Below are 11,425 nucleotides of genomic sequence, written 5' to 3' on the forward strand. Positions count from 1 at the left end.
GAGTTTAACCCATAGATTTTCATGCATGTTAAGTTAAACAACAAGCGAGGAAGGATTACTTACGATTTTGGAGCTTGAATGAGGTGATTCTTGATCAAAACCCGATTTTTGGAGAGAGAGTAGAGAGAGAAAGTTCCAAGGTGGGTGAAAAGGTTCAAATGGAGTCCACTCAACCCTTATATGGGGTTGAGTCCACGGTTAGGTGGAGACACACCCAATCCCGACATTAAACGGAGTTTAAGATTTTACCCGATTAAGTGACCTTAACCCGACTTGGTCGTAAACTAGATGAATTATATGTGATTTTATTGATTTCCTACACGTAGGAAATTATGACAATAACCCGAGATGAATTATTTAACTTAAAAGTTAACGGACAATTTTAATAATAAAATAAATTTTATTAAGGGAAAGGGTTACAGTGACGGAATAAATTTCGGGTTGTCACATCATCCCCCCGTTAGAGGGAATTTCGTCCCGAAATTTAAGATACAAATAATGGATTTGGAAATAGATGCGGATATTTCTGTTTCATCGAGTCTTCGCGCTCCCAAGTGAATTCGGGTCCCCGCTTGGTATTCCAGCGAACCTTCACTATCGGGATGCGGCTTTGTTTCGTTCGTTTGATTTCTCGATCCATGATTTCGATTGGTTCTTCCACAAAGTTCAGATTTTCGTTGATCTTGATCTCATCAAGAGGGATCACAATGGTCTCATCGGAAAGACACTTTTTAAGATTAGAGACGTGGAAGACAGGATGGATATTGCTAAGTTCATGAGGTAATCAGAGTTTGTAGGCTACGGGACCGATCCTAGCGAGGATCTCGAAGGGTCCTATGTATCTTGGATTCAGCTTTCCATGCTTTCCGAAGCGTATCATGCCTTTCCAGGGTGAGACTTTCAACAGGACACGGTCTCCAACCTGGAATTCCAAGGCTTTTCGTCGTTTATCGGCGTAGCTCTTTTGTCTATCTCGGGAGGCCTTAAGTTTTTCTCGGATTCGTACGATCTTTTCGGTGGTTTCGCGGATGATTTCTGGACCAGTGAGAGTGTTGTCAGGGACTTGTCCCTTGACCAGCTGCGTGTCGCCCACCTCAGCCCAGCACAGAGGGGATCTGCACTTGCGGCCATAGAGGGCTTCGAAAGGCGCAGTCTTGATGCTGGTATGGTAGCTGTTGTTATAAGAAAATTCAACCAAAGGAAGATGAGTGTCCCATGATGCGCCGAAATCAATGACGCAGGCTCTCAACATGTCTTCCAAGGTTTGGATGGTCCTCTCACTATGTCCATCTGTTTGAGGATGGTTAGCCGTGCTCATATCCAGCTTAGTTCCAAGAGTCTTTTGTAGTGACTGCCAGAATCTCGAAGTGAACCTGCTATCCCGATCGGAAATAATGGACACAGGCACACCGTGCAGTCGGACTACCTCTTGGATGTAGATTCGCATGAGTCTCTCCATTTTGAAGTTTTCCTTGATAGGAAGGAAGTGAGTGGATTTGGTTAGTCGATCGACAATTACCCAAATGGCGCCGTACCCACTCGGAGATTTGGGTAGTTTGGTAATGAAATCTATAGTAATCCTCTCCCACTTCCATTTAGGTATTTATGGTTGTTGGAGTAGACCGGAGGGTTTCTGATATTCTACCTTCACCTTGGCGCAAGTCAGGCACTTGCCCACGAAGGTAGCGATCTCTGCTTTCATGTTTGGCCACCAGTATAGTTTCTTGAGATCCAGGTACATCTTATCCGAACCTGGGTGTACGGAGTATTTAGTATTGTGAGCTTCGTTCATGATAACCTCCCTGAAACCTCCGAACTTCGGGGTCCAGATTCGGTCCATGAAACAATAGACTACGTCGCTTCTGATCTCAAGATTTTTATCCATTCCTCTCAGGGCTTCGCCTGGCATGATCTCTGGTATTAAGGCTTCCAACTGAGCCTCTTTGATTTGCACAGATAAATAGGAATGGATAGTCATAGTCAGTGCCTTCACTCTACGACCTGAGTACTCTTTTCGGCTGAGAGGATCTGCCACCACATTGGCCTTGCCGGGATGGTAGCGGATTTCACACTCGTAGTCGTTGAGTAGTTCAACCCATCGTCGTTGTCTCATGTTCAGCTCCTTCTGGTCGAGGATGTGCTGTAGACTTTTATGGTCAGTGAAGATAGTGCACTTAGTTCCGTAGAGATAATGTCTCCATATTTTCAATGCGAATACCACCGCTCCCAATTCTAGGTCGTGCGTCATGTAGTTGACTTCGTGTACTTTCAGCTGTCTCGAGGCATAAGCAATGACTTTTCCCCGTTGCATGAGCACACAACCTAGGCCTTGATTCGATGCATCACAGTAGACAACGAAGTCTTCTGTCCCTTCGGGCAGAGACAGTATAGGTGCGCTGCATAGGGCCCGCTTCAATGTTTGGAACGCAGTGTCTTGCTTTTCACTCCAACAAAAGGGTACGCCTTTCTGAGTTAGAGTGGTTAAGGGTTTGGCAATTCTGGAAAAATTTTGGATAAATCTGCGATAGTAGCCAGCGAGATCTAAGAATTGACGGATATCTGGGGGCGTCTTCGGTGCTAACAAGTTCTCTATCGCTTTGATTTTGGAGGGATCTACGTGTATGCCTTCTTCGCTTACTACGTGACCTAAGAAGGTTACTTTTCGGATCCAGAATTCGCATTTGGAGAATTTCGCATACAGCTTTTCCGATCTCAGAGTTTCCAACACTAATCTCAAGCGTTGTTTGTGATCTTCCTCGTTTTTGGAATAGACAAGTATATCGTCAATGAATACGATGACGAACTTGTCCAGGAAAGGACGACACACCCGATTCATCAGGTCCATGAATACTACCGGTGCGTTGGTTAGGCCGAAGGGCATAACTACGAACTCGTAGGGACCATATCGAGTCCGAAAGGCTGTTTTAGGAACATCACCCTCAATGACTCGTAGCTGATGGTACCCTGATCTTAAATCTATTTTCGAGAAATAGCTGGCTCCTTGAAGTTGATCGAAAAGGTCGTCTATCCGAGGAAGAGGATAACGGTTTTTGATTGTGAGCTTATTCAGCTCCCGATAATCGATATACATTCGAAAGGATCCATCCTTCTTTTTCACAAACAAGATCGGGGCTCCCCAGGGTGAGGAACTCGGTCTGATGAATCCTTTGATGAGCAGCTCGTCGAGCTGACTAGATAACTCTTGCATTTCTGCTGGTGCTAATCGGTAGGGAGATTTGGCTACGGGGGTAGCTCCGGGAACAAAGTCGATACGAAACTCGACTTGGCGTTCAGGAGGAATTCCTGGGAGGTCTTCTGGAAAAACATCGGGAAAGTTGCAGACTTCGGGGATGCTCTCGAGGTCATTAACTTCTTGTTTCTCGTTAATGACGTGGGCTTGGAATGCATAACACTCCTTCCGCGGGAGTTTCTGGGCTTTGATGCACGAAATGATGCGAAGGTTTGAACTGAGTTTATCACCGTAGATTACAAGGGTTTCTTCCGGTGAAAGATTGAGACGTATAGCCTTTTCGAAACAAAGGATATCAGCACGATGGGGGCTCAACCAATCCATGCCGATGATGACATCAAAGCTTTTTATGGAGACTGGCATAAGGTCAATGGGAAATGAATGATCATTTAAGGTAAGGGTACAACCTACGTATATCTCGTTAGTGCTCTCTTTCTCACCGTTAGCCATTTCGATGGTAAACTTTTCGGTTAATGGTTGAGGATTATGTTTAAGAAGATGTTTGAATGAATGGCTAACAAAACTACGTTCCGCACCAGAATCGAAAAGGATGCATGAAAAGGATGCATGCATAAGATTTGTCGAGAAGGAACGTACCCGTGACAACGGTGGGGTCGGCGACTGCCTCCTCTTGTCCCATAGATAGAACTCTCCCAGTGTTGTTGGTTGTTGCTGCTTTGGGGCAGTTTCTCTTGAAATGTCCAATCTCCCCACATTTGTAGCAGGCTCGACCAACACCTGCTCCAGAGGCCTGAGTAGTTTGTTGGACTGGGTTTCTGCAGTCTCGAGTCAGATGGCCCTTTTTACCACAATTGTTGCAGAGCTTTTCACGAAAAGGTCCAGAAGTACGATGGTGGTAACTGCACTTGTCGCACCAGGGGAGGGTACCAGTGTATCCACTGGTAGGAGCTTGAGTTGTAGGAGCGGCGGTAGGAGTTGTAGCAGCATGAACTGCCACAGTTTTTTGTTTCTTCGAGGGTCCTTGCGAACCCTGACCCTTTCGTTTGTTCCAGAATTTCTTTTTATTTTCACCGCTCCCTTTAGCCGGTTCAGGAACGATGGCCACTTCCTCGGGATCGTCCCCATGATCAATTAGAGTTTGCGCCAAACATTTAGCGCTGTCGAAGGTGTCTGGCTTCGCAGCCAAAACATTTCCCTTGGTTGGCTGGGTCAGCCCCCAAATGAATCGTTCAATCTTTTTGCTTTCTGGGGAGATCATTCCCGGACAAAGGAGTGCTAGGTCTTCAAACCTAGAAGTGTAGGAAGCAATGTCGGAACCCTTCATCCTTAGGGTCCAGAGTTCGTGTTCGAGTTTCTGCATCTCGCCCCGTGAGCAGTACCGGGCTATCATAAGTTCTTTTAGGCTTTCCCAACCCATAGCATTTGCCACCGATACGGTTAAGGACTTGACCCGGCCGTTCCACCAGGTTAAGGTTTTATTGACGAAAGTGTAAGCGGCAAGTTTCACTTTGTTGGCCTCCGAACAGGCACAAATTTCAAATATGGACTCAATCTTTTCGAACCATTGAGTCAGGGCAATAACACCTCCTGTGCCGTCGAAAGTTGTGGGTTTTGCGTTCATGAAATCCTTACAAGAGCATTCTTTCTGGCGTTCCTGACCACCTTCCTGGATTTGGGGATGCATACCACCTCCCTGACCACCAGATCCACCAGGATTCATTTGTTACATTGCGGCAGCCACTGCGGCAGAAACAGCTGCCTGGAATATGACAGGATCAAACTGAGGAGGCGGTGGTGGTGGTGGAGTGTCGTCGTTTCTCCTGATAGGTCTTTTTCGGGGAGGCATCTTGTTCTAAAACAATCAGGAAGAAGAGGATGGTATGTCCTCTGGATAGAATTAAGAGATATGAAACAAGGGATATCTCATTATGGCAGTTAGAGTGTTCTACAAAGCGATAATATAGGAAAAGTTACTAAAGCAAGTAAACTATCGCTAAGGAAGGAATGAGTAGCAACACTTGGGATGAACTTCTACAATGCATTCGGTTTTGATTAAAATACTCCTATAGTATTTTGAGTTAGATAGATATCTGGTAAGTTTTAGGCCTGTTGTAACACCAAAGTCACTCCCAAGCACATGTTGGTCATGTCTCGAATAAATATAGTTGATCAGGCTATATTGACCCTAGACATGATTAAAATACTTTTGTTTTGTTCTGCTTAAGGCACGGTTCCTGGGATACGGGTATACTTGTATACTTTTGTAAAAATACTTATATTTTGAAACTATACTTTTAGTTTAGAGCACTTAGGCCCCTTAGTGTTTATAGTTGTATACCATGTAAGGTTCGGTATACTTAGTTCACTATAAACAATAGCTCTGATACCAATCTGCCACACCCCGAAACCGGCGGCGGAAACGTTCTGGGGCGGAGGACTTCATACGTAGTATCACAACCATTGAACATAGTAATCATAGTAAGCACTACCATTACATTACATAAGAAAAGTTACATTCGTTTGAGAGTGGAGAAATACATAGTTTATATACATCAGTATATCAAAAGTCAAGACGAGACTTCTATACACTCCGTCGTCTCCAAAAGTAACGGGATACCTGTCTAACGAGAACCTGAGAATACAAGCAGTTTTAAAATATCAGCATAAAGCTGGTGAGTTCATAAGCATGTTTTGTAAGGAAAACCGGTTATTTAATCTTGTGATAAATAATTCAGTTCCTTTAATAAAGATTGTTGTTATATCGGAAACCATTGTTACTGAGTTATGAATTACATAAGCATGTTTTCCCAGAAAATCCCATATTTTCTAACATGTAAATTGGTTTCCATAGAATGAGAAAAACCTTGACTAATCATCAATAAGTTAAGAAGACCATAAGTTAGGATCCTGGAATTCCCCTCCAGTACGAAAGTAGGTAGTTTTAATACATAAAACTATAGATGAAAGAAAGAAATCCGTGAATAGAGTTAGTTAATTTAGTACGTATTGTGAGTCGTATAACCATACTCATTTGACCCGTGACCTCCTTGACATTTTTCAGGCGTCGATCGATCTATCCACAAATTTCACGTTCTTCCTCCAGGAGACTCTGGTTATACTTCCGGAGAGGATTTACTGGTAACCCGAAGGGTATATCGAAGACAAGTCTCACAAGCTAGTATTAACTAAATCACAGGATAACTGGTCGTCATCGAATTTCGACATCGTTTGGAACAAAGTAGAGTATAAATAATTAAATACAAAGTAATTATTTAGCATGATACTCTAGGTTTAACATGGATAAACTAAATCAGACATATGAATCCGTAAAACAAGTAATAAAGATCCCAAATTATTCCCATAATAATTTGAGTGGTTTGAGAAGTTTTCACGCTGTTCTGAAAACTATGTAATTATATTTAGAAAATCGTCCCTTATGCTCCGCATGTTACAAAAGGGATACAGTATCTAAAGTTTGACAGAAAATCGTATAATTACATCAGTTTTTAAGTTACAAAAACCTGTATGATTTGCTTGTATTCCCCCCCCCCCTGAAAAACATGAAAAACTCGGAAAAATGTAGGGGTATGAACTCACCAGACGAGAAATGTGCCGGATAGGATGCTAAGTGTCAATTTAGAGCTTGAACACGCGCGAGGATCCTATGTAACATGAGGAGATACATAAGTGTATCTAATTAGACATTGAACTACTAATTAAGTAAGATAATACACCCGAGGCGCGAAAACACTTTATTTCAAGTGTTAGGAATGATTCGGGTTGCATCTAAGGAGTGTTGGGCCTTGATATGGAGTTTACTCTTCAAGTGTAAGCCCTTAGGGGTGTTTACGGTCCAAAGGCCATATCCCCCATGAGTTTACGGCCGTAAACTCATGGGAATGGTGCATTTGGGTGTTTCAAGGTCTCATGCGTCACAAAGAAGGGTCCTAGGATTGAATCAAAGGCTTAGGAAGTGTTTGGGGCTTGGAATGGACCCTTTATGGAGTTTACGGTTTCTGAACCACTCCTTGGGGAGTTTACGGTCGTAAACACAAGGGTTTACGGCCGTAAACTCATGTGTGTCCATTTTTCATGTGTTTTGGTGGTTGTAGGTCGTGCATGCAAGGTTCTAGACCCAAATGTAAGCCATACAAGGTGTTAAGGGCACTTAAACACCCTTTCGAGGTGTTTTGCGGTTTTGGGAGACCTTCGCAAACTGTAAAATCATGTTTACACTTCTCAATCCATGTTTTAGGGTTGTAAGATCATTCAGGCAAGTTTCTAGGTCATTAGCCAAGCATTGGAAAGGTTTTGGGGCATCAAAACCCCTTTTTAGGTTGTTTACGGTTCATGAATGTTCATGGACCGTAAACCCATGTCTAGTCCCATAAAGACATGATTTTGGTGTTCTAAGTTCATGCATGCAAGTTCCTAAGCCATAGCTAAACATTAGAAGAGGTTTGAAAGGGTTTTGGGGCTTCAAAAACCCCCTTATGGGAGTTTACGGTTTCTGGAGGTGTTCCCAAACCGTAAACACAAGTTTTTGGGGTTTTTGAGAGTTTAACCCATAGATTTGCATGCATGTTAAGTTAAACAACAAGCTAGGAAGGATTACTTACGATTTTGGAGCTTGAATGAGGTGATTGTTGATCAAAACCCGATTTTTAGAGAGAGAGTAGAGAGAGAAAGTTCCAAGGTGGGTGAAAAGGTTCAAACGGAAAGGGTTACAATGACGGAATAAATTTCGGGTTGTCACAACCTCCTCCATCTCGAGCAGGTGCTCTTCCTCCTTTTCAGTCTTCTCCTTGCTGAGCAGCTCCACTCTCCTTAATTGATCCTCGTTGGTCGTTTTCCACATCCTCTCCTGTCCCTGAAGGGCTTGTTCAGCCCTCTCCGATCGGATCCTTAGATCAGCAGGAATGTGATCAGAAACCTGAAACAAAAATATAGCGGGTCAACAAAAATCAACATATAAGTCGAGAATAAAACCATCACTTACAACTTGGGTAAAATAGACCAACTTCTGGAGCGCATCCTCAACTCCATGTTTCTCCAAGGATAGACTTACAGACTCAACAGCTTTCCTTTTCTGGGATCCCGAAGTTTTCACTGTTAAATCAATTGTCAATCTTTTGGGAGGAAGAGAAGACGAGCTATTCTCCTTTTTCACCGTTAGCTGATCCTTAGACATGACGGTGTCATGATAAGCAAGTGTGAAGTGGGAACTTGAACGGGTGATCTTGGATCCTATATATGACAAAAAAAATGTTAGGATCCTTCAGCCCAAAGCAAAAGCAGCCAACGACCCTTACCGGTCGACATTAGGTCAGTAGCGGAGGAGCTTTCTTGCGGAGTGGCCTGTTTGAATCAAATGGATCTCTGAGCTTCAGACAAGGCCAAGAACTTCTCAATCTTCTCTTCTGAATCCCGAGTGACGGGAACAAGATCTTCGAATTTAAACGCTGCAAAAAAGAAAAGAAAATAAGAAAAAGTGAATTCCAGAATCCTTATATTAATATAATAGAACCCACCCTTCTTAACCCAAGCATCCGATAGGAGATCCCCACCAAGAACAGAGTCACGCCTCACTAAAAGGTATTTTCCTTTCCAAGCTCCGTTGTTGTGTTTGGTTTTCAGGACAAGAGAAGATTTGTGGGTTTTAACTTTGAGAAGAAAGCGAGAATTTTTGAAGGTCGTCAGATCATACATATGGGCCAACTCAGAAATACCTATATTAAGGTCTTTTGACTTATTCATTTGGTTGATCCAATAAAAGGATCCTCCAAATGATTTGCATGGCCTGAATATATGAGATCCCAGTCACCCTAGATACATCAGAGACAATCCTAGAGAAAGGGTATTTCAACCCGAGGGAGAAGGGTTATTCAGGGAAGCACGGCCAGGTAGGAGATACAAAATCAGGTTGGATGAGAGGATCGAAGGGCCTAAAAACGGCTTCAGGAGGAAAGGCTCCACTGAATCTCAAAGACTCAATGTCATCATCACAGAAGGAACATGTCTCCTCGTAGGAAAGAATTCCTTGGTCGATGAAGTTGTCTTTAGGAGAGCCAGGATGTTTTTACGAGAAACGACCATTCTTCTACCCATGATAGAAGAAGTAAAAATATAGAAGAAAAAGAGAAAATTACCATCTAATAAATCACCGGTAATCGAAAGATAGCAAGGAAGAGTAAATAAAACCGTGAGACAAATCATCCCTATTTATAGTGAAACAACAGTTGATTTGACCGCTTGATAACAACTAGTAATCCGTCCGTTAGAATTTATATTATCCTAGCCGTTAAGGGTTAAATTCAAAAATTACAATTATCTATTTTCATTTATTTTCTTTAAGTTATCCCTTCAATATTTTCGAAACTAACTCACTTATTTTTAGGAATAACTTGGGGGCAAATGTTACGCCTAGGATCTCGGAACTACTTTGAGATTCTAAAGTATAAGGATCCTCAAAGGCTCAGGATCCCGAATATATTCAAGGATCCTGTCTAATATTTTTATTATTTATAACAGTTATATGCTCTTTTGTTTATCTCACATGTGCATAAATAACCATTCAAAGTCATATTATCAGCGTATAGTAATCACAACCATGCAAAAGACGCGGATGACCAAGTCAAGTAAACGACTATAAGTAATCTCGGAGGATCCCGAAATTTTTAGAGTTCTAGTTATTAGGTTTTGATTATTTAAAAAACTTGTAATCATCAGACTACACACGAGACTTTGCAGAATACTATCACTTGTAGTCATACTCATTCTATTTTCTCTGTAATCATTCATATCAATTAGTAAAATCATCAAGCCAGGTTAGCATTATCACCTCCCAAGGTTTTATGTCGGAGATCCTAACAAGTATCAAGGGCTTTCGTTGAAAACCACTCGTGTAATCTTGTTCTAATTTCATTAATCGATTCACCAATAACACCACAGCCTCTCATACACTTTGGTTAATTTTCACTTAGTCGATTTTGGACAAAAACACTAGTCAACACAAGACTCATTGTCAATGGAAAGTCACTTCAACCAAGCTTAAGACTCGGGGATACTAAGTCGAACAACGTGGAAATACTTGTTCAAGGAATATCCCATACATCTCGGACTTCTTGTTAATTAACTTAGACTATAAATAACACTTGTAAATACTACACTACATACACGATTAGCTTTACCATTACACTTGTACTCAAATTATCTTCATCATCTTTGTAATCTCATATTGAAATCAGTAAAACACATCAAGGCAGATGATCATTATCACCTACCAAGGTTTTATGCCAGAGATAACTATTTTATACTTACATTGTACTAATACCACAACCTCTCATACAAATTGGTTGAATAATACTTAATCAAGTTTTTACCAAAACAATTTGGCGCCACCTTGGCGCAGTGGTGATCATAATCATTCGAGAATCATGTCTACCCAAACGACTTTATCCTCTTCCTATATTCCTCCCATTTCATCTAAAAACCTTCCTTAACCTCCATGTGGAGCTCTAGAGATAACCTTTGAGGCACCAAAGAAAAACACCTCTGCGATTGCTGTCCAAGGACTTTCGGATCCTCTTGTACTGGTTTCCAATAACGACATCTTCACTATGATGAAGAGATCGGAAAGACAAGTCACTCAAAAGCAGGAGGAAAATAGGACGATACTTAAGGAAGCGGGTAGAATGAGGGCAGAGATCCACAAGCCCCAAGAAGAAGCACCCGCTATCATTCAGCCTAAGATCATGAACTTTGACAATACGGGATCCTCAGCAAACCGCCACGAGATAGGATCCTCGACATCGGCCTCTGGTCCTGCTTGGGGTGCAACTCCAAAAGACCAAGCTTGTACAACCTAGGATCCCAGTGAAGCCTTCGTTACTCCGAATAAAAAGGATTCTGGTAACTTTGTTAATAATAATACGTTTACTACTAACTCTATGGATGTTGATTCAGGAATCAACCTGATCATGGCCACATAACTTCAACAGCAGTGAAAGATGTTCTCAAGCGTACACAGAGTAGTCCACCCTATACCGGAAGTCTCCCCAACAAGCCACAATATCTCAAGATTCACTCCTGCAATCGCTGACAACGAGATCCCAAAGCGCTTCCAAACTCCCAGCATGAAGCCTTATGATGGGACCACGGACCCTGGAGAACATGTGGAACAATACATGGAAAGAATTGAGATCATCCATTCCC

The sequence above is a fragment of the Lactuca virosa genome, chromosome 4 (assembly GCF_052849685.1).
Source record: "Lactuca virosa cultivar CGN04683 chromosome 4, Lactuca_virosa_CGN04683_v6, whole genome shotgun sequence".
In the NCBI taxonomy this organism is placed as follows: domain Eukaryota; kingdom Viridiplantae; phylum Streptophyta; class Magnoliopsida; order Asterales; family Asteraceae; genus Lactuca; species Lactuca virosa.